The sequence below is a fragment of the Macrobrachium nipponense genome, chromosome 12, assembly GCF_015104395.2.
Source record: "Macrobrachium nipponense isolate FS-2020 chromosome 12, ASM1510439v2, whole genome shotgun sequence".
NCBI classification, from domain to species: Eukaryota; Metazoa; Arthropoda; class Malacostraca; order Decapoda; family Palaemonidae; genus Macrobrachium; species Macrobrachium nipponense.
In genome coordinates this window covers 52,898,156-52,923,182 of record NC_087205.1, presented here as the reverse complement: position 1 = coordinate 52,923,182, position 25,027 = coordinate 52,898,156, and positions in this window count along the sequence as shown.

Below are 25,027 nucleotides of genomic sequence, written 5' to 3'. Positions count from 1 at the left end.
CAAGGTAAGCAAAAGTGCCTCATTCAATACCACAACCCCTTTAAAAGAAATGCACTTAAACCACAAGTTAATCCCCTTCCCAAATTCAGCATCTGGTATGTCTTATGCTATAATTGCTGCCCTAGAGACAAATAACCCCACTCTTTCAATGACAGCCAGACCTAACCTTAAAGGGGATTTTACCATCATCCCCAAGAATCAAGAAACTGCAGATTTCTTGAAAAGCAACACTACATTAACCATGCTTGATCCTGCTGAGGGACTAAGAAAAACAGTAGTGTGCAACTAACTTGTTAGTCTGGAAACAACACCCCTTCTGAACCACCCTTCCATTCTGTGTGGTGAAAGGTGTGTTAGTACCAAGACCAAGGAACCCCGACCCACACCAAAAAGTTTGTGCACTTTCAAGGGACCCATCCCTCATGCATCAATCTTGGTATCTGGGGAACCTTCATGGTAGAAGAGTTTACACCTGAACCCTTACGATGCTTCAGGTACCAACCGTTTGGACACCATAAAGACTAATGCACCAATTTAGAAATCTGCGGAATCTGCAGCCGCAGACACCTAACCAACACCTGCTTGGAAAAATTTAAGGCTGGCCAAGCAACCAATGCTTGCTGCCCAAATTCCAAGGGAAATCATCATTCATCATGCCTGGCAAAAAAGATGTCCTGTACATTTCCTGAAACGCATCTTGCGTATATGGAATGAGCTTAAAAGAAGCTTTTAAATCTCCCGCTCCATTGCATTCTTCAGTTTCAGACAAAGAAACTCTAGTTCCGTCCAAAAATAGGAATCAAAGACTGGGTAATTTCAGCAAATTCCTTCAGGATACTCTTGAGGTAGTGATTCCATGCATTTTCTCTGGGATCTGGTCCACTGACCCATTCCATGATATGCTGTCTGGACGCCTTAGGCAGTGCAAGCACGTAAAAACAGAAAAAAAAATGTTAGTCACCACACAAAAGTAATATCTATTAAACTACTATGAGATTCAAGGTCTCTGTAACACGGTTTTTTGGACTTTGCTCCTTGTCAAAGCATTGGATGTAGCTGAAAGTTGACATGTGTATATTTTACAACCACACAAATTTTGTCAGCATTATCAATAACCTAAACCCGATAGTTTTAATTTTTATAGAGTAAAAATGATCTAGCCGACGCCATGGCCAATGATTACGAGCCAAGAGTCGAAAAACATTCATTACGTAAGCAAGGTAAACAAACACCTTTTGACGAAATGTTGCCCCGCCCATCCACCAGACAGAAACTCCATTGGCTCTGAAACCCAAAGACTTTATGAATGGTGAAACGATACATAGATGTGGGTGGGGTATCAGTGCTAGCGTAGTAATATTACTGTAGCAGTAGTGCCGCAACAGTATAGCAGTAATATACATCAATTAAACGTTTAGGCCAACTGCTGGGATCCTTGAGGATCATTTAGCACTTCTTACAACTACTCGAGAAATTAGTTTTTATAGCCAGACGTTAAATTTTCTAATCCAACAATGCCCATGGTAGCCTTCAGTGTTATCCTGAATTATAACGAGGAGAAAGTGGGTGGAGCCTCATGAAGTCATCATTCTGACGATAATTATTGGTGAAGGTTTAAAGCCCATATACGGTACCGGCTATTTTTTTTTCAGTAAATAGGTAGATAGCCAATAAAAAAAAATTGCTTGACATTGGATATAGCAGTTAGCAAATCAAGCTTGTCTACTAAGTTTTTGAAAATTATTCCCTACATCTTGTCAATCTGATTGTGACCTATAAAGTAGAATGTAATTTCTTGGGAAACCTATTTTGGGAGTTAGACTAATAATCGAAGTGTTTTTGTATTTATTAACATATTTAGTTGGTTTGTTCGTTATGACAATTATCAATGGAGAGGTTCCAGAGTTCATAAAGGTGTACTGCTTTGCTCGTATTTTAATTTGTATGTCATTGTTGCCAGAGGTTTAGCCTTCGTTACGTATAGCCAATCATCCATCGAGAAAGAGGGAAGAAATGCTGTCATAAGTTACGTAACGAGTGCGTTCGAAACCCTTTCTCTGAGTAAGTTGGTCCGCCTTCAAAAAAAGTCACTTTTACATTATAAGTACCAAATTTATTCAACCTACGTAATCCAGAATACAGTCAAAATTTATGTGTAGATTTAATATGTATTCTGAATAAGCGTTATATTTATGAAATGCATAGATAAAAAGTTATTGCGAAAAAACCGTGTTACAGAGGTCCTGAATCTCATAGTAGAAACATTTCTGACAATAAATTACATTATATGGTTTGTATGAATTTTGTATTGTGAAATTTAAAGAAATCTGTTACAAATTATTGTGTTCAAAATGTTAGTAGAAATTAAAAATTGTAGTTTCTAGGTTGAAACGAAAATTGACATATAACACAAATTAATATATAATATTTACCTTGTCCAACTCTGAGTGAGATTCCACAAGAGTTCGTTCCTCCTCAACATCAGTTTGCCCTATTGACGCCTGGGACGAAGAATCTTCGCTACCAAGGAGTAATAACATTGAGGATAACATTAATGTTCATTAATTCGAAATTCATTATCATTTTGGCAGTAAATAACTTCTCCGAACAAAGTATAATTGTTGTAGATCATCGTAGTATTGTTTTTTGCGATTGGCGACGAAGTTTAAACGTAATAAAACCGTTTTTATTATATATGTTACTGTCATATTCTTTACAATAATTAACTATTCAAGGAATAATTCCTTGAGGAAAGCATTTTTCAAAAGACAAATATACACTTTACAAGTTTACAATATGGATTGATTATACATCGCTTTGATGTGATTACATCAATATCACAGTATGGTACTGTAATCAGTACCGTAATTAATTTTCTTCATTATAAATGTACATATTCATTCACGAAAAATATATATAAAAAATACGTACGGAAATCACCGCGGTCATCGAACCCAAGGTAAAACCTACAGTCTCGCTCATATGTACGTGCTGTTGTAAACAATGTAATAGTGATTACTCCGTTCTACAAACTTCTCACGTATTTCATATACAGATGCTCTAATCTCATCATAAAAAAACTTTACTTATTGATTTTCTGTTGTAAACAGTGTAATAGTGATTACACCGTTCTACAAACTTCTCACGTATTTCATATACAGATGCTCTAATCTCATCATAAAAAAAAAAAAAAAACTTTACTTATTGATTTTCTGTGGAGCTATCTCCAAATAGTATATCACGGAAAATTAACTAAATCGCGAATTTTTTCATAGAGGAAGATTCACTAATGACTGCTTTTCATCTAATTTTCAGGGCCAAACACATTTTTATAATAGAAAATGATTTACTAATTTTCAAATACTAATATGAATGTAAGCAGTAAAATATCGATAAAATGCTAAATTAAAATCACAAAATCACAACCGCTTTCTCTCTCTCTCTCTCTCTCTCTCTCTCTCTCTCTCTCTCTCTCTCTCTCAGTATACATATCCCTTAATAAACTAAAATAGCAATATTTTACTTTTCATATCATGAACCGAAAGTAAAGCACAACGTTTTAACCAATTTGATTTTTCGAGCATACCGAATATGTGATCCCCAGTTCATTGACGCCGAAATAAATTTCTTGGTAGATAGTTTTACTAAACTGTGTTACCCAAAGTTTTTTATACTACAGTCTCTATCTAAAGCTAGATCGATGTTTTATGCCCCTCATGATATAACTGAAAAGGCAGATTTTAAGGCATCTCTTGCTCTTCCTTATAATAGAGAACTTAATAAATTTTCTAGGCAGCTTAAAGGAAAAAAGAACGGCTTCAACGTAGTTTTTCAGTACAACAGTACAATCAAGAAGAAACTCATTAAAAATAACCCGGGTAATAGAGAGAATGTAGGAGTATATGTAATACCTTGTAGTGATTGCAATGAATGTTACGTGGGAGAAAGCGGTCGTTCCATTGATAAAAGAAGGGAAGAACACGTTGCTGCTTGCAGAAAGGGAAGTTCATACAGTGCAATTGCGCAACATACATGGGAGAAAAACCACGCAATAAATTTTAAAGCTACAAAGGTTGTTTTTGCATGTAACGACCGGACTTTGAGACGAGTAGTAGAAGGGGCTTTAATTTCATTAAACGAGACCTTTGCAGGAAATACTGGCATTACAGAAAATACAGCTATTTGTGAAGAGATATGTAGGAAAGGGAATATTTCAAACTTTAGAAATATATGTGCCAATAACGATGCTGCTTCCTCTCCTGTTTACTCCACTCAGGTCATTTCTCCAACAAACCACCCAACCACCATAGAACAAGCAGTTGACAATAGAAACATTCCCCCATGAAGATCAAGACGAATTCTGGAAAGAACGAGGGCTCAACCGCCTGATCATTCATAATATGAAACTAGCTTGTTACCTAAATGTCTGTTTTCTTACTTGTTAGTTCCTTGAGGTGATATATCGCACTTTAGTGAACAAGACCACAGTTGATGGTCGAAAGCTTTAATCCTGTACAAGATATATATATTTTAAACTACAAGAGGATTTTACTTCATTGTGGATTGTATCCCAATTTACTTAGAGGTACGACATAGTACCTGGCTTCTGCATATATATATATTATATATATATATATATATATATATATATATATATATATATATATATATATATATATATATATATATCTATATATATATATATATATATATATATATATATATATATATATTATATATATATATATATATATCTATATATATATATATAATGTGTATATATATATATATTATATTATAATATGTACTATCTATGTATACATATATGTGTATATATATGTACACACACACATATATATATATAAAAGAACAGGTTGTCCCCGACATTAGCTGTAGGTGTAATATCCCGTATCAGGACAACTACCCCCCTGAATAACTCATTTTATAAATGGTTAAGCATAATTTAAATGAAACTGATAAACTATAGTTTAAAGTATTTATAATTATACAAAAATACATTACATACAAAATTCTTACAGAAAGTTAAAAAGTCATAAAAACATTAACCCTCTTACGCCGATTGGACGTATTAAACGTCAAGTCAAAATGTCTCCCGTATGCCGATGGACGTACCATACGTCAACTCAAAAAAGTTTTTTTTTTTAAATTCGCGGAAAAATACTTATGGGCCCCTACCAGCCGAAAACTTTTGAATCACGCGCCTTGGGGGATGCTGGGAGTTCACGGATCGAGGTGTTATTTTGTTTCAAAGCGTGACCCAAGTGCGCATGCGTGGAATCCTTCCTTCTCGCTCCAGCCAGCATCATCGTAGCATCATCCGTCAGCGATCTTTTGCCGCAATCGTGTTTGACTGAGCTTGTGCGAGACTTTGAACATTTGTGTTGGTACAGAACGTTCATAGAGATGTCTGAAACGTCGTATGACACGCGAAAGGCGCGTTTTTACCCGTCGAAGGGATCGTGTTAGAAGAGTTTTGGACTTGGATGCTGGCGAAGGACCCAGCACCCAACCTGACCTCGCTCCTCAACGCCGTTCTGTGCGACCACGTGTCAATGAAAGTGCTTCGAATGTGTCTCATTTGCCGTTAGTAACCCCAAGGAAGCATCGTGCCGTCCTTAGGGCATTCGTAGGAATTTGGGAGGGCTCAAACCAGGACATTGACGATTATTTATCGGAGCTCGATCGAGAGCATTTGGCAAGTCCTCATTTTGATGCGGTTGGTCATCCAGTGACGAGGACATTACTCCCGATCATAGTGATGACGAGGATTATTTGCCCCCAATGTCCGTCAGGGGTCACCACCCGAAAGTGAACTAGAATTTAGTAGTTTAGTGCTTATGAGGGGGAATCTGAGGAGGGGGAGGACGATGATTTAGGATCAAGTTTTGTTGCCGATGATGATGGGAATACAGAAAGCGAAGGCTTGAGTGAGGGAGATGGGCCAGTGAGAGGGGTTCGTGTGGGAAATCGTGCCCGCGCTCGTGCCCACGCGCGCGCGTGCGCAGGGGCACTTAGAAGGTCGGATAGTCGTGCTAGCCAAGGGTCATCCGAGAGCGACGATGGGTGGACAGAGGACCCCACACCACCTACCATGCATCCATTTACGGCAAATCCTGGGCTCACCGTACCTGTTCCCCTGACTGCTCTGAGTTTTTGTTCAGCTTTTCCTTACGCGGGGAATTGCTGGAGTACCTGGTAGCAGAGACAGCGGACTACGGCCAGGTATTGCCGTGATGAACTACACACGACATTATCATATCACTGGCGAGGCTGCAACCTCCCTGACATGGCGCATTTTTTGGGGCTCCACGTTTTTTTTGGATTGATTCCTGCTGCCGACGTCAGGATGTATTGGAGGCGTAATTTTTTTTTAGATGAGGGGATGATGCCTTACAAAGGACGTCTAAGCATCAAAGTGTATAACCCCAAGAAGCCGAAGAAATATGGCGTGAAATTTTTTTTTATTACCGAGGCCAACACTGGCTACGTCGTGGACTTTTCAGTGTATTCCGGGGTCTTCTCCACGATGCGTGAATCTGTTTTCGGGCTTGTGGATCGTTTCCGTTACCAGGGATACCACCTGTTTATGGATAATTATTATAACTCGGTATCCCTGGCCCAGGAACTGTATGATGCAGGTGTTCACGTCAGTGGTACCCTTCGGTTGGTGCGTGGGGCCCCGAATTCCCTCAAGAGGTACGCTAGCCATCAGCAACATCTGGCAAGAGGAGAGACACAGTGGCGGCGGAAGGGAGCTGTCTTCGTCATCTGTTGGAAGGGTGTCCGACTCGTCCCCATGATTACGACGAGCCATGAACCTGTCCAAGAGGAGATCATGCAGCGGAAGAAGACGCGTCGACAGGGCCGAGTTGTGTATGAGCCGTTTCGTGTAGAGCGCCCTACCGTCATTGGGCACTACAATAGGCACATGGGAGGAGTTGATCTCTTTGATCAACTCATCCAATATTATCCCTTCGCCAGGAGAACCAGGAGATGGACCCAAAAGCTCCTGAAATACATTCTGCAGTTGGCCCTCCAAAATGCCTACATACTCTACTGTGGGTACTACGGTCCCGATCTACGGAGGATGAGCCACTTACAGTTCTTCGAGGCAGCCGGGGAAGCCCTCATCAACTTTGATCCCAATGAGTGGCCTTCCATGTCTGCCCCCCTGCCCCGAGCTGTAGATCTACCCATAGAGGAAAGGGCAGACCTTAGGGGTGCCTACTTCGGTCATCCTTCTGCCGCCGCCCCTGCTGCCGACGCCCCTGCTGCCGCTGCCCCTGCTGCCGATGCCCCTGCTGCTGACGCCCCTGCTGCCGCCGCCCCTGCTGCTGACGCCCCTGCTGCTGCCGCCCCTGCTGACACCCCCACCCGCGCCCCTTCTCGTCGGGTAGTGGACCCTCCGTGTCGGCTGATGCCAGGGGATCACACACTGGATCTCCTAGAAGGGCGCAGGCAGAAACGGTGCCGGGTGTGCCATATGAATGGCAGAAGGAAGAGAACACCCGGTTCTTCTGTCGCACCTGCAAGATAGCTCTATGCAGGTTCGGGGAGTGTGACCGCAAATACCACAGTGCGGTCTTCTATTGGAGTGCGACTCAGCGGCGGTCAAGGGAGGGCGCATGGGACCGCGCCCTATCCCAGCGGCCGTAAGGGACGCGTCTCCCTCCTCCACCTGTACCTCGTCATGTCGAGAGGAAAAAAATGCAAGATTCTTCAATGGAGGAGGGAGAAAACAAGAATAGAACGAAGAGTCAGGATTAGGAGTGAGTATTCTGCATTTGTTTTATATTTATTTTTTTATTTATTTTCAAGTTTTTATATCTCAGTATTATGCATGAATACGATATTTCATTGTATGCAAAAAGAAAGTGTCACCTGCATTCCTTTTATTTATGTATTCGTACCAGAATCGAAAATGTAATAAATAAAGAAACACACACACATATATATATATATATATATATATATATATATATATATATATATTATATATGTTATATATAAATATATATATATATATATAGATATATATATATATATATATATATATGTAGATATATATATAATATATATATATATATATATATATATATATATATATATATATATATATATATATATATATAGATATATATATATATATATATATATATATATATATATATATATATGATATATATATATATATATGTATATATATATATATATATATATATCTATTATATCTTTTAATTTTTTTTATGTTGGTATTTTTGGGTAAGCAAAATACATAACAGTCTAGTAATCTTCATTTATTTATCTTCATTTTGAAATAAATTTGAAGTCTCTAGAACAATATTGTGATTTATGGTGAATTTTTGAAAAAAAATATCTTTCTTCCCTCTGCGCGCCGCTTCGCGGCCGAAAATCTCCGAAATGCGTAGATCGCATTATCCTAATATTTGCTCCTTTTCATATTAGCCGTTTTATAGAGTTTCGAAATGGTCAAAAAACGTAATGGTAAGCTAAATCTCTTACGGCCTAGTAATATTCATTTATTTATATTCATTTTGAAACAAATTTGAAGTCTCTAGAACAATATTGTGATTTATGGTGAATTTCTGAAAAAAATATCTTTCTTCCCTCCGCACCCCGCTTCGCGGCCGAAAATCTCCGAAATGCGTAGATCGCATTATCCTAATATTTGCTCCTTTTCATATTAGCCGTTTTATAGAGTTTCATATATCAAAATGTGCGTAAATTCATGAAGAATACAACAAAAATAATTAAAGGTTGTATCTTTTCTCATTTCTGAAATACCTGCATATAAATTACGATAATTGGAAAAAAAACTATGTATGGTCATCTTTGATGCAATGGAAATGGTCGAAAAACGTAATTGTAAGCTAAATCTCTTACAACCTAGTAATATTCATTTATTTATCTTAATTTTGAAACAAATTTGAAGTCTCTAGAACAATATTGTGATTTATGGTGAATTTCTGAAAAAAATATCTTTCTTCCCTCCGCGCCCCGCTTCGCGGCCGAAAATCTCCGAAATGCGTAGATCGCATTATCCTAATATTTTCTCCTTTTCATATTAGCCGTTTTATAAAGTTTCATATATAAAAATATGCGCAAATTCATGACAAATACAACAAAAAATAATTAAAGGTTGTAGCTTTTCTCATTTCTGAAATATCTGCATATAAATTACCATAATTGGAAAAAAACTACGTACGGTCAAATTTGACGCAATCGAAATGGTCGAAAAACGTAATTGTAAGCTAAATCTCTTACGGTCTAGTAATATTTCATTTATTTATCTTAATTTTGAAACAAATTTTAAAGTCTCTAGAACCAATATTGTGATTTATGGTGAATTTCTGAAAAAAATATCTTTCTCCCTCCGCGCGCCGCTTCGCGGCCCGAAAATCTCCAAAATGCGTAGATTGGATTATCCTAATATTTTCCTCCAATTTTCATATTAGCCGTTTTATAAAGTTTTCATATATTAAAAATATCGCAAATTCTGAAAAATACAACAAAAAAAAAATAATTAAAGGTTGTAGCTTTTCTCCATTTTCTGAAATATCTGCATAATAAATTGAACGATAATTGGAAAAAAAACTACGTACGGTCAAATTTGACGCAATCGAAATGGTCCGAAAAAAACAAGTAATTGTAAGCTAAATCTCTTACGTCTAGTAAAATATTCATTTATTTTATCTTAATTTTGAAACAAATTTTAAGTCTCTAGAACAATATTGTGATTTATGGTGAATTTCTGAAAAAAATATCTTTCTTCCCTCCGCGCGCCGCTTCACGGCCGAAAATCTCCGAAATGCGTAGATCGCATTATCCTAATATTTGCTCCTTTTCATATTAGCCGTTTTATAGAGTTTCATATATCAAAATGTGCGTAAATTCATGAAAAATACAACAAAAAATAATTAAAGGTTGTAGCTTTTCTCATTTCTGAAATATATGCATATAAATTACGATAATTGGAAAAAATACTACATACGGTCAACTTTGACGCAATCGAAATGATCGAAAAACGTAATTGTAAGCTAAATCTCTTACGGCTTAGTAATATTCATTTATTTATCTTCATTTTGAAACAAATTTGAAGTCTCTAGAACAATATTGTGATTTATGGTGAATTTCTGAAAAACATATCTTTCTTCCCTCCGCGCGCCGCTTCGCGGCCGAAAATCTCCGAAATGCGTAGATCGCATTATCCTAATATTTGCTCCTTTTCATATTAGCCGTTTTATAGAGTTTCATATATAAAAAATGTGCGCAAATTCATGAAGAATACAACAAAAAATAATTAAAGGTTGTAGCTGTTTCCATTTCCGAAATATGTGCATATAAAAAAAAATATATATAAAAATTTCGACATTCGGTCAACTTTAACTCGTCCGAAATGGTCAAAATCTGCAATTTTAATCTAAAACTCTTGCAGTATCATAATATTCAATTATTTGTCTTAATTTTGAAACAAATTGGAAGTCTCTAGAACAATATTGTGATTTACGGTGAATTTTTGAAAAAAATATTTTTTTACGTCCGCGCGTTACGAATTCGTACATCATTTTGTGATAATATTTTTCCGGTGTTGCTTTTATTGTTTTACTATGTATTATATATCAAAATGATCGCAATTTAGTGTACAATACAACGCAAAAAAAAGTAACTGGTTAGCTTTGACCGTTTTCTGCACAGCATGATTTGAATACAATTATGTATGAATTTTTTTTTTCGCTACCATATATCGCATTATTTACATATGATAATGATATTATTTTTCATTTCTGATGGTTGCATTCTAAACTTCAGGCAATGACAAAAAAAGGAGCCAAAAATGAACTCTTAATCTTCAAAACTACGCGCGCTGTGATTTTTTGAAAAAATTATTTTTTCCACTTCCGCGCTCACTCCAAACCGGGCCCGGCATACGGGAGACGTTTTGATTTTTAGGGCTTCGGCGTAAGAGGGTTAAAACGAAAAGTAAAAAGAAATAGTTTAAAAATGCAGATTATACGCAATACTTCGTAAATATTGTACCACATCTCTATTTCCATAAATTTTAGTGACTGAAATAATGCGGTTTGCAGCAACTAAATATTTCTTTCGAGATGGCTGTCCAGGAAAACCAGCAAAAGATTGAACTATGTGTATTTGTTGTAATGAATGTTCTCTTTTAATGCATGTTAAAAACTTCCAAATATTTGGATGACAACAACCAACATTCGCTCAGAAACTCCTGTGCCACCCTTCTACTGCATTATTTGTTCTAGGAAGTTCATCTGCCATTCTGTTGTACATACTCCACAACTCTATTTCAAACAATGGTTGGCGCCTTCTTCCTCTTCGACATGGACGTCCTAAGTACGTGTCTTCAAAGTAGTTTTGCAATGGATATGTTTCAGGGGGGAAGAATTCTCATAGAATTTCGAATTATTTTTCGACAGCACAGGGCGACCAAAGCTAAAACTGCTATCATTTTCATTGCGATGGAAAACTCTTTATCCTCTAGGTATTGCTGCTGAAATCCATAAGATTGAACTTTTCTATATACGCTTTGACAAAGGTGAAAAAAGCACCCCTTTATTTCGGATTGTAGAAAAGCCAGTTGTAAGCTATTAATCATACCCTTTTCAAAGTCAACCATGATAGTCTTTGGGGCTAAATTATGTTTTTTCAGTAGTTTTAACTGCCCCAGTAGGTTTGAGTAAGTTGTTTGGCTTTTATCTGGTAAAAGAGCATATATTAAAAGAACTGAACGATTATTTATCAAAGCATGAATCGTGTATAATTGTAAAAAATATCCGAGGCACTGTTTTGAACGTTCCATCTAGCGACCAATGAGACGCTTGACATAGGTAATCCAAGTTTTTCTGTGTTCCGAAGATCAAAATTCGTTTATCAACGTGCCCAGAGTCGAAAAGCCTAAAATCTTGGCCATCTTAGGTTTTGGTATGCTCATCTGTTAAAACAAGTTCTTGGGCGTTTAAAGGCAATGGCCGAGAGCGAGATAAACGTCGTGATGGCAGTCAAAATATACAGGGTCTGCTCACGAGGCGGTACTAAAACCTATCCCCGCCCCTTGTGAAACGTCATCAGTTACAAAAGGACCATATCTTTATGAAACTATATTTACGATAACATTTTCATATAACTATTTTTGCGATGGCGTTTTTTTATATAAATTTTCCTTTTATTGCATGTTGCTGTATACTACGTTAAAGTCCAAAGAATGCTCTTTCAAATGATCTATAGCGCATTACAATTACGATTACTTTCAAACCCACAAGCGCGCACAGAAAAAATTAAAATTATCTACGCACACAAAAATGTGCAATTACTTCATCCGTCACCCTACATACATTCACGTTTCGTAGCGTATCTGACTAAGTGATGATGTTAGAAAGAAACTGAAAAATGGATTAGAAAGCTGATAAAATTTACTATATAATGCATAAATAAAATTGATAGGTGTTCTCAAAAATTTTCGAGGAATTCTAGGTCAAAGACGGACCAAAATTTTTAAATTTTATGTAAATATTTACCACATTTTTCTTACATAATTATTCATCTTATTACGTTTTGCCATATACCATGTAAAAGTACAAAGAATGCACTTTCAATTGGTATATGACACATTACAATTACAATTATTTTCAAACCCATAATCGCGCACAGAAAATATTATCTACCCACGCAAAAATTATAAAAAATTAAGCGTTCGTGGGAGATCTGAAATCTAGCCCCGCCCCTTGTGAAACGTCATCAGATACATCCAGCCAGACTGACGAATGACTTTTTGTACTTTTTTCGACAATATTATAATCGTTTGGGGCATGCATAATTAATACCTTTATGTATACAGTTTGTGTTATATGTAAACTTATGTGTTCGGAAGTATATTTATGTGATATGAAGTGCTATTGAGAAATTTGCTGGAAATGTGTTCCCTGTATCATTTTCTTCATCATTTATTCCTTTGATACCTTATATCGTATATGTAATTCTTTTACTTTTGATATTGTTTTCTTTTTTGTGGCCAAGTCGTGTAAATGCAACTGCCATTTTTTACACTGCCTGTACCACATTTTCTTTGTATTTATTGCATAACAATAAGTATTCACAATAAGATTTGGAAAATTTAATTAATCTATCATTTTAACCTTTATCATAAAAAAAAGTTGCTTTTCAAAGTGAGGTATGAACACAGTGACAGAGCTAAATACATTTGTTAAGAATTATTTAAAATCTTGATAATATTACTACCTGAAAGAGAGAGAGAGAGAGAGAGAGAGAGAGAGAGAGAGAGAGAGAGAGAGAGAGAGAGAGTTGTCTTGTTAAAAGAAATGGACTTGAAGAGAATACAGCAAACTAGTATATAGGTAATTAAATAAATTAGTAAAGAATAAACATATGAAGAAAGCTGGAGTAGCTGTGTGTTCAAACTGGTATATTTTGTGCAATAAAACAAGGTTTGGTGACTAAATGAGAGAATGGGTATTAAAAAATCAAACATGTGACCTCTGCAGATTTTATCAAGATTTTATGAAAAACACCACGCGACATGGATTATATGTATAAAAACTAAGGGTTCTTTAAGTAATTCAGTGGAGAAACACTGGAGTGTTACTCTTGTGACGTCACAGTATTAGCTCCGCCCCCACTGCCGAGTTGAGCAGACCCTATATACTTTGAATGGTTATTAAAAAACATCAAGCATGTTACCTCTTTACAGGTTTTATCAGATTTTACACACAAAAAAACCATGCGATATGGATTAAATGTATAAAAACTATAGCTTCTTTAAGTAATTCAATGGAGAAGCACGAGTAGTGTTACTCTTCTGACGTCACAGTATTAGCTTCGCCCCCACTGCCGAGCTGAGCAGACCCTATTACTTTGACTCTGGTCGATGGCGTCTAATAATACGTCTCAAATGATGAATTGGTGGTAGGTTTGCTCCCGTTTCTTCACCAATGGTTCCACAAGCCTCAGAAAGTATTTGCTGCGCTGTTTCTTCTGAATTGATGGCTCGCATGTGCTCATCTTTGGATAGTTTTTGCAGCTTCAATTTTCGCTGTAGATGGCGCATGGGTGTGATTATGAAGAGTACCAATAACTTCCCTTCGTTGAATATGAACTTTTACCTTAACTTTGCAACTGGCTTTGTTTCTTCTATCTTCACACTCAAAAGACAACACCATTTGCCAAGTCTCTCTGCTTAACTTATATATATCCATCAAGCACTAGTCTGTCTTTTCCTCTAGAACTTCTGATAAATTCCATGTTGCTTAGGGGATCTTGGTTGTTTCACTAAATGTCAAGAAAAGAAATACGTGCCAAGAACATAAATAAAGAAACTCTTCTTGAAACCATTTAAGAAAATTTTAGTTTATAAACAATTTCAGAAACTATTTAATTGTACTTAAGAGTAATTTAGAGAGCAAAGACAGTTTGAGGAAAAATGTTTTTGTATACAATGAGAGTACATCACTTTAAGTAAGTCTAGTCTGTTAACCATTGTTAACCATTGGGGGGGGGGGGGGTAGTTGTCCTAGGGGGTAGTTGTCCTCGGGGGTTAATTGTCCACGGGGCTAATTGTCCTAGACTCGTGGTATCCAAATCACATGATAAAAGTAATGTAGGACATTCCTTAGAAGAAACGCAAAGCACTTAATCAGGTCAGGGGTTAACCCGGAAAGTATGCCGAAAACCACAGTCACAGGATGCGTGTGAGCTGTGGAGGCTAGCTAAGCATAAATAGAACGAACGTCAGCCTCCTTGCATGGGAACCTACTTTGGCTCTCATGAGAACTTAAATGGTGAATGTGTCTTAACCTAAAAAGAGGTGTTCGTTCGTACACATGTATCTTTCGTTAGGTTTGCTAACCTATCGCTTTGCAAATCAATCTGTAAGAGATCACTTCCTCTTTCTCCTTCGTCTGTCATAGACATCCAATTCTTCTCTGCAAAACCTATCTCACGATGTAACGTTTTTAGAAGAATATGTGTTTCCAAGACATGCCCTCAATCAACTTGAGTAACATGAAGAAAGGGTTCAGAATATCTCTGCCTAGAGAGAGAGAGTAGACGAGAGAGAGAGAGAGAGAGGAGAGAAGAAGAGATAGAGAGAGAGAGAGAGAAGAGAGAGAGGAGGGTGGAGGGGAAAAAGGGGGGGGGGGTGGTGGCTCTGTGAACCTCTCCTAACCAAACGCTATTCACGTCAGCGGATCAAAAGTACACACCGAGGCCTGCGTGTGTCCAGGTCCTACTTATATTTGGTGGCAGCTAACGGCAGCTACTAGTGGCAGCTAACGGCAGCTACTAGTGGCAGCTAACGGCAGCTACTAGTGGCAGCTATCGGCAGCTACTAGTGGCAGCTAACAGTGGTACATAGTTGGTAGCAGATATAAACACTTTAGCATATAATGGAAACTTTCTACGATGTCGAAATGGAAGAATCTTCATACAGCCACTCACGACTTCATCGTACGACAGGAAGGGGCGTTGCAGTGCCATGAGAGATCAACGTACCCTTCAATGTCTCCTCTCTTTGCCAATTCATGCACACTCTTAGTAGACTTAGCTGAGTCATATATCATGTATCATGCAAATAACTGCTCATTAGATGCCAATTTGAACTTTACTTTTCTTACTGGTCCACATATTTTTTCAGCTTGATAAGCTAGAATTTTTTAATCCAATTCATGCCACTGTTTGAACAATACAAAACATTTATATTATCATGTACAAATATACCACCAGTGTCAACACCCTGGAGTCAGCAGATCCGGGAGAAGGGAGACATCTATAACTGATCCATACAACATAAAATTTTTAAAAAATGTAAACAACTGTTTGAGAATATGAAGAGAGTACCATAGATTGTTCAGGAAATTCACATTCTCCAACAGTGACACAGTGAGAGTTGACTTCCCCAACGGCCCAATCCATAACCTAACCAAAGGGGATAGCACCAAAACAGATATAGAGCCATAGCTGTAATCTAAACCCTCCTGTAAGGACTGAGACCCCGTGGACAAGGAATCATCCTCCCTTTATCAGTAGTAATGGGCTGACAACGAGAGGCTAGCCAAGAGGCATACCCCCAGAAGCTTGGTCCCCTTGGATTCCTGCGAGCCAGCCGTTGAGAACATTTCTGTCAAAAATAGTCAAAACCATTAAAAAAAAAAAAAAAAAAAAAAAAAAAAAAAGCTTCGATTGCAAACCCCTTTTCAACCATGATCCCGTTTCCCATTCATCTAAGTTTTGACGAATGCAGTAATATCCATGCTTACTAATCCAAATGTGAAAAAGAGAAACACATATGTGTCATGTTCAAAGTACGCCAATTAGCCTAATTAAAGCCATACTTAGATCATCAACAAATGAAGAAGAGGGAAATCGGAAAATTTGTAGGAGGAACGAAAGGAATAAAGGTCCCATTATTCATTTGAACCCGCTGCAGGGATGGTAGGCACCATGGAGCATTCAATCCTTGCAGCGGGTCCCCTAGTCCCCAATTTGACAAGGAGGTGGGATTAAGGGGTTTACAGTTTATTGTATGTATATATATATATTATTATATATATAATATTAGTATATATATATTATATCTATATATATATATATATATATAATATATATATATATATATAAATATATAGTGTGTGTGTGTGTGTGTGCGAGCGCGTGTGTGTGGGTGGGTTTCTGGATGCATAGAATATCCTCCTATCATGGCTGACGCTGTTATATAGTAATTCCAGTTGCAGGTAGAAAAATGTTCATGAAAAAGTTTAGAGTATAATGCAATTATTGTAACAATTACTGAATGATCGTTAAAGAACAAAATAGCTATTGTTGAATGATCATTAAAGAATAAAGAAGAACAAAATTATATACACTGAATAGTGATGTTAACGATCAGTATGGCTGAAAAGCTTTGTAGATGACATAACTGTGAGCTACATTTGTTGGTACAGACGTAGCTATACCTTAGATTTGGTTCACAGGTAATGGAAAAATGAAAGATCTTATTGCTATTCGTGGAACTTGTAATATGTAGTCTTTGCAGCTATGTAGACAAAAGTCTTGTTTTTAACTCTGCAGTGATGTCGTCGTTATTATTTAGTTGAATATGTTGCCAACAAACGTCAAGAAGGGCAGGAGAAATCAATTTAATAAAATAAGGTATATATTTGGAGTAAGTAAAAATACAAATAATAAACTATGTATATATGTGATATAGGTATGATATCAGTGAACAAATTATTGTGAATAAACGAAAAGCATTTCTTGCTTCAAATCCAAACTTGAAGAGGAACATCGTGCACAGAGCGCACACAAAGGTTTCAGATTCATGTCAAATATATCAGCACCAAATGATCATCCTAACACTTTTGAGTCAATCGCAAGAGTGGTATAAGAAAATTATAGAAACACCACACAAAACTACAAATGGATCTCTTTTTCTCTGAGTATTCACTGCGTAAACAGTCTCAAATTTGGTTGAGCACTACATCTGATATTTCTTAGATCTTAGCATAGAAAGAGAAGGAAAGGCATGCGGTGCGCTCCGTGGTATATCTCGCTCAAATTGATGAGGTCGTCTATTTTTATTAATCATGCGTCGTCCACTCACCTTTTCAAGTGTTGCTATCTGTGGACAAAATATTCGTCTTATGTAATTTTGTATAGATCTACTTTGAGTAAGTGTGCAAACACCCAAAATCATTATTTATTACAAAGCAGTGTCAACTAAACATTATTACATGTGGCCATGGCCAATATGTATTTTTTTTATCCTGCCTCATAATGAGAATCAACACACTTTGGTCGACTTTGTTTTGGACTACACCCAGTTCTTTTCTGGTATGACAAAACAAACAACAAACAAAATGTTGTTCAACAGTATGACCAGTCGGGGTGTTCCGATGGCCGACACATTACTGGGCATTCTGCAGCTGAAATTCTCTCGAACATTTTCATGTAAGACTTCTCACCGATGTAAGTGTGGTTCACTCTCTGCGAAGGAAACGGCTTCGAGCCAGGAAAGCTCATGCAAGTATACGAGTCGTGGGCTGTTATGTTGCTGTTTGCTAATGGCCAAAGATTACTCTGAAAAGGAAAAAAAAGAATTTTCTAAGTAATCACGAGAAAAGAGGAACAGTTTGTTGAAACCAAAACATTAACAGTATGATATAATGCATTGTGTGTGCGTGTGTGTGTATGTGTGTGTGTGTGTGTAAGGTTCTTAATTAAGTGGCTCAAAATGAAATATATGATTTATTTTTAACATTTGCACGTCACATATGTGTTAGTAAGATGTTAGTGGCCAAGCTGACCAAGATCGCGTAATGTCTACTATGTGTTAAAGCAGTGTATACTTCACGTTCATCGAGAGTTAGAGATAATCGAATTTAAGAGAGAGAGAGAGAGAGAGAGAGAGAGAGAGAGAGAGAGAGAGAAGGGGGTGCGGGTGTGGCCGCCAAGGTAAGTCCAGTGGTCTCGATGTGAGGAAAGAAAGTTACCTACACGTCTTCAGTTCACCTTTTGCTTTTCAAGAGAGAAGCTGTTCAAAGGATGGAGACCTGTCAGACCACTTCCTTAAATTATGATCACCTGAAGCAGAACGCGCTGTATAAAGTGTAAAAAGAAAAAAAATTGCTTGTTTTAATGACATCAAGTAGAAATAGTACAGCATAATTAGCTATTATTTAGCTCCAACCTCAGAATTTAGATTGACAAACTGAAACTTTAGGGATATGTAGAGGCGACCTGTGGTATCTTCATCCATAAGTCCCAAAAAATCCCGTGGCGGGTTTTCGAGTTTTGGCCACAAAATGGCGAGCACCTCGGATTTTCTACATTTTCTAATGTGTTGCTTCTGAAGGGTAAAATTTACATCTGGTAATTCAAATATGCCTCATTTCTTATTGTATTATACTTGTAGAAGCTATTCCCGTAAATTTTTCCAGTACTATATACTAAATGAATCAGTGTGAAATTATGGGCCTTTATTTAAAGAATTAGTCTTTTATCGACTCAGAGGAATATCCCCATTACTGTTACGGGAAAACTAAGTGGTTTATCATAATTTTGACAGAAATAAACTTTCTGCATAATTTTAATCTCTCTCTATAAAAAGACCAAAATGACTTCCCTAGGACAAATCCGTATGGAGTTATCCTTCTTAGAATATATTCATTTTTTCGTTCAGTTAAAGTCGAACCAAACGAAAATGGCCCGTGAGAGAGGCACTCATGTCGGCCATCAGATCTTCAAGATCGCTCAGTGAAGATTCGAGCGAACAATCTGGCAGCTTATTACAGGATTACCTGATTTAGCGTGTCAGATAAAAAATAAATAAATAACTGTAAAACAAAAGACAAAAAAAATAATCCTCTTCTTGTCTTAGAGGTGTTGACATCGAAATCTTAACATCCGAACTCTTCTAGTTGTTACTATTCTTTAAAGTTTTAGTTCTGAGTATACTGGAATTATTTACAATCACGTGAATGTTTTAAGTATATTTCTCTTACCGCATGATAAGCCAATTCCTCTCTCTCTCTCTCTCTCTCTCTCTCTCTCTCTCTCTCTCTCTCTCTCTCTCTCTCTCCAAACGTGTCCAATTGATGCCAGTACGCACTCAATCGTGTCCACTCATCACCAAAACACACCAGCCCATTTTTACGTCATAATACGCCCAAACGTGTCTGTCTCAGAATCTAGCAAGAAAATAGCTGTTTTTTAGTTCAATGCACTGTCCCTGAAAATGCTGGCAGGTTCAGACTTCTTTTAATTGGGCAACAGGAATCACTAAAATGGTTTTGTTTGTGTTCATGTTGCTCTATTTTTTGTTTCTTTTGGAATGTATGTTTTTAAGTTGTTTTCGTTGATTGTCCATTTTGTAAAATGTCATTGGGGGTCAATCATTTCCTTTATGATTCTTGAATACCCCTAGGTATTTCAGAAATGTGCTGTCTAGCACCGTAGGCTGTGTCATTCATTGGGTTAGAGTTCTTGCAGGTTTAGGGCTAGAGATTAGTAAATTCGGACAGAAAATGATTAACATATTTAAAATATGCCAGCTAGCGCCATAGGTTGACATCAAATGTGCCATCTAGCGCCGTAGTCAAAGTCAAATACACCAGCTAGTGCCGTAGGCTGTCAAATGTGCCAGCTAGAGCCGTAGTGATAAGCCTATTCGGACTAGTATGTTAGAAGAGAAAGTTAACCTATTTTTTTGGTTTTGGTATATAATTTAGTAAAGTATACATATTTTTCCTACTATGGTTGGCCAAAATTATACAGCTGAATGAGTGGAAAATAATCATTTGATTCAATTATCTATAAAGAGCGTCTCCTAATTTGATGTCTGTTGATTTGGAAACAATAATCGGCTACATTAACTTTAACAGTGTCTAATGTTCTGCTAGAGCATTGATCTGTCCTAACCCTCTTACGCCAATTGGACGTATTAAACGTCGACATAAATTGTCTATCGGGTGCCGATTGGACGTATTAAACGTCAATAAAAAAGTTTTTTTAAAAATTCGAGGAAAAATAGTTATAGGCCTACCAGGCGAAAACTTTTGAATCACGCGCCTTGGGGGATGCTGGGAGCTCACGGATCAAGGCGTTGTTTTGTTTACAATCGTTACGCAGGCGCGCAAGCGCGAATTTCTTTCTTATCGCACTAAAAAGTATCAGTGACACATCTCAGAAATTATTTAGTCACTTTAACATAATTTTTGCACCATTCTAAATTAGCCGTTACATGGAGTATAATATATATGGAAATGTGTGCAATTTGATGTAGAATACAAAAAAAAAAAAAATACTCATGATTGTAGCTTTTATCAGTTTTGAAATATTTTCATATAAATAATGATAAGGGCCAAAATTTCAACCTTCGGTCAACTTTGACTCTAACGAAATGGTCGAAAAACGCAATTGTAAGCTATAACTCTTATATTCTAGTAATATACAATCATTTACCCTCATTTTGCAACAAATTGGAAGTCTCTAGCACAATATTTCGATTTATGGTGAATTTATGAAAAAAAAACTTTTTCCTTACGTTCGCGCGGTAACTCTTCCGATAAATTTTTTTGTGTGATTGTCGTAATGTTTCCACCATTTTAAATTAGCCGTTACATAAAGTTTTTTATATGGAAATGTGCACAATTTCATGCACAATACAACTAAAAACAATCCATGGTTGTAGCTTTTAACAGTTTCGGAATATTTTCATGTAAATAACGGTAAGTGCCAAAATTTCAACCTTTGGTCAACTTTGACTCTACCGAAATGGTCGAAAAACGCAATTGTAAGCTAAAACTCTTATATTCTAGTAATATTCAATCATTTATCTTCATTTTGCAACGAATTGAAAGTCTCTAGCACAATATTTCGATTTATGGTGAATTTATGAAAAAAAAACTTTTTCCTTACGTCCGCGCAGTAACTCTTCCGAAAAAAATCAGAAATTTTTTCGTCCGATTGTCGTAATGTTTGCACCATTTTAAATTAACCGTTACAAAAAGTTTTATATATGAAAATGTGCGCAATTCCATTTAGAATACCACAATAAATAATTGAAGGTTGTAGCTTTTCTCATTTTCGAAATATTTGCATATAAATCACGATAAATAGAAAAAAACCACGTTCGGTCAACTTTGACTCTACCAAAATAGTGGAAACACGCAATTGTAAGCTAAAACTCTTACAGTCTAGTAATATTCAGCCATTTATCTTCATTTTGAAACAAATTTTAAGTCTCTAGCACAATATTTAGATTTATGGTGAATTTAAAAAAAAAACTTTCCTTCCCTCCGCACGCGGATTCTCCTCCGCAAATCTCCGAAATGCGTATGTCGCATTCTCGTAATATTTGCTCCGTTTCATATTAGGCGTTTCATAGAGTAGAATACAACAAAAAATAATTGAAGGTTGTAGCTATTCTCATGTTTTAAATATTTGCATATAAAAAATATATAAAAAAAATTCGACATTTGGTCAACTTTAACTCGTCCAAAATGGTCATAAAACGGCAATTGTAAGCTAAAACTCTTACAGTATAGTAATATTCAATTATTTATCTTAATTTTGAAACAAATTGAAAGTCTCTAGAACAATATTTAGATTTATGGTGAATTTTTGAAAAAACATTTTTTTACGTCTGCGCGTTACGAATTCATGCATCATTTTGTGATAACATTTTCTCTGTGTTGCTCTGATCGTTTTACAATGTGTTATATACCAAAATGATCGCAATTTAACGTACAATACAACGAAAAAAATTAACTTGTTAGCCTTAACCATTGTTGCTCACAGCACGATCTGAATACAATTATATATGAAATTTTGTTTTCGCGCTATCATATATCGCATTATTTATATATGATAATGATATTTATTTTCATTTCTGATGGCTTCATACTAAACTTCAGGCAATGACAAAAAAGAAGCCAAAAATTAACTCTTAATCTTGAAAACTAAGCGCGCTGTGATTTTTTGAAAAAAATATTTTTTCCGCTTCGGCACTCACTCCGAGACCCCCTCGGCATACAGGAGACGATTTTTATTATACCCCTTCGGCGTAAGAGGTTAGCTAATAACCTGTCCATTTCTCCAGAATCCACTCGTAAACACAAGCGGTTCCTTTCTCCATTGCACGATTCGTTTGAAATTCCACTAATTCCCCGTCCGTTAGTTTTTTTTTTTTTTTTTTTTTTTTTTTTATGAACAACTCCTCTGGATAAACAAACAGACGGCAAGTTGAAAATCGAATGTCTGAAATTGGAACTTTATTGCACAATATCATGCAGACGGAACTAAGAAATCCATTAACAACGTTAGTGTGCACGATGCACCCTCCTTTTATTTAGAATTGGACAGTAATTTTAAATAGCTAGATCTTAGTAATATGTAAGTTTGGGAAATATTTCCTTACTTTTTAATTTTAAATTCAATGAGACAACAATCCAACAATTTAAAATCTGCTACCAGTGACTTAAGTTATTATAGTAATTCAGAATGCTTTTTGTTTACTTGCAAATAGATTCGTTTTGGTTGTATACTGCAAGAAGGAACTTTTCCAAATCTTTTTCTGTAAAGAGCAGCATAGTATGGAGAGGTAGTGTTCTCCACGTCTTGATAGGAAATCAATGATAACCACCTGCAACACGGTTTCTTCAGTCAAGGAATGATCAACTATTTCAACTTGCAGTCTGTTTATTCAGAGGAATTGTTCGGAGAAAAACAAGGGGAGACGGAAGTAAATGACTACTCGACGGACGGGAAATTAGTAGAATTTCGAACGAATCCTGCAATGGACAGAGGAACCGCAGTGTTTACGAGTGGATTCTAGAGAAAGGAACAAGTTATTAGGACAGATCTCAATGCTTTAGCGGAGGAATTTTATACACCGTTAAATATAAGGTAACTGGTTATTGTTTCCAAATCAACAGACATCAAATTAGGAGAACTTTATAGATAATTGAATCATATGATTATTTTCCATTCCTTCAGTTGCATAATCTTGGCACATCACAGTAAGAAAAATATAAATGTGTACGTTACTAAGTGATATACCAAAACCAAAAAAATCGGTTAATAACTTTCTGTTCGAACATTGGTACTAGTCTGAATAGGCTTATCGCTATGGAATGAACTCAAACAATATCCCTGCAATAACTCTAACCCAATAACACAGCCTACAGCACTAAAAGGCACATTGGACACAGCCTACGGCACTAGCTGGCACATTTGACTTAGCCTACGACGCTAGATGGTGTATTCTAAATATGTTGATAATTGTCTGTCGGACTATACTAATCACTGTTGAATGATATCTGGCCCTAAACCTGTAATACCTCTAAACCAATGACACAGCCTATGGCACTAGCTGGCACATTTAATACAGCCTTCGGTGCTAGCTGGTGTATTTGACTCAGACTATGGCGCTAGATGGCACATTTGACACATCCTACGGCACTAGCTGTCATATTTTAAATATGTTAACAATTTTCTGTCCGAATGTACTAATCACTGTTAAATGATCTCTACCCCTAAACCTGAAATAACTTTAACCCACTGACACTGCCTACGGCGCTAGACTGCACATTTGACGCAGCCTATGGTGCTAGATGGCACATTGTGCATAGTCTACGGCACTAGATGACACATTTAACACAATCTACGGTGCTAGACGGCACATTTCTGAAATACCTAGGGGTATTCAAGAATCATGAAGGAAATGATTGACCCACAATGACATGTTAAAAAAAAGGAAAATCAACAAAAACAACTTAAAAACATACATTCCAAAAGAAAAAAATAGAGCAATATAAACCCCAACAAAACCCTTCTTGTGATTTGTGTTGCCCAATCAAAACAAGTCTGAACCATCTGCCGGTACCCGCCAGCATTTTTAGGGGCAGTGCACTGAATTAAAAAAACACATTTATTGTAAATTACTAGACGTGTGGGCATTTTGAGGAGCAGTGTATTGAATTAAAAATGTTATTTCCTTGCTAAATTCTGAGACAGACACATTTGGGCGTTGGTTATTAAAGAGAAACGTTTATGCGTATTATGATGTAAAAATGGCTTAGCGTGAACTGGACACGTTTGGGCATAAGGTGATGGAGTGGACATGATTGAGTGCGTACTGGCATCAATCAGCTACGTTCGGGGGGAAGGACACGTTTGGGAGAGATTTATATATATATATATATATATATATTATATATATATATATATAGATATATCTATATATATATATATATATATATAGATGTGTGTGTGTGTGTGTGTGTGTATGTGTGGGTTTGTATGTATATATGTGTGTGTATATGAAGATAAATTGCCCATTAAATACTATTTGGAACATTACCACCATATATTTCAAGCACTTCTTCTGTGCTCCTGATCACTGGTAAAATATGACTTAGGATGTCTTACAAGAGTATATATACAAAGC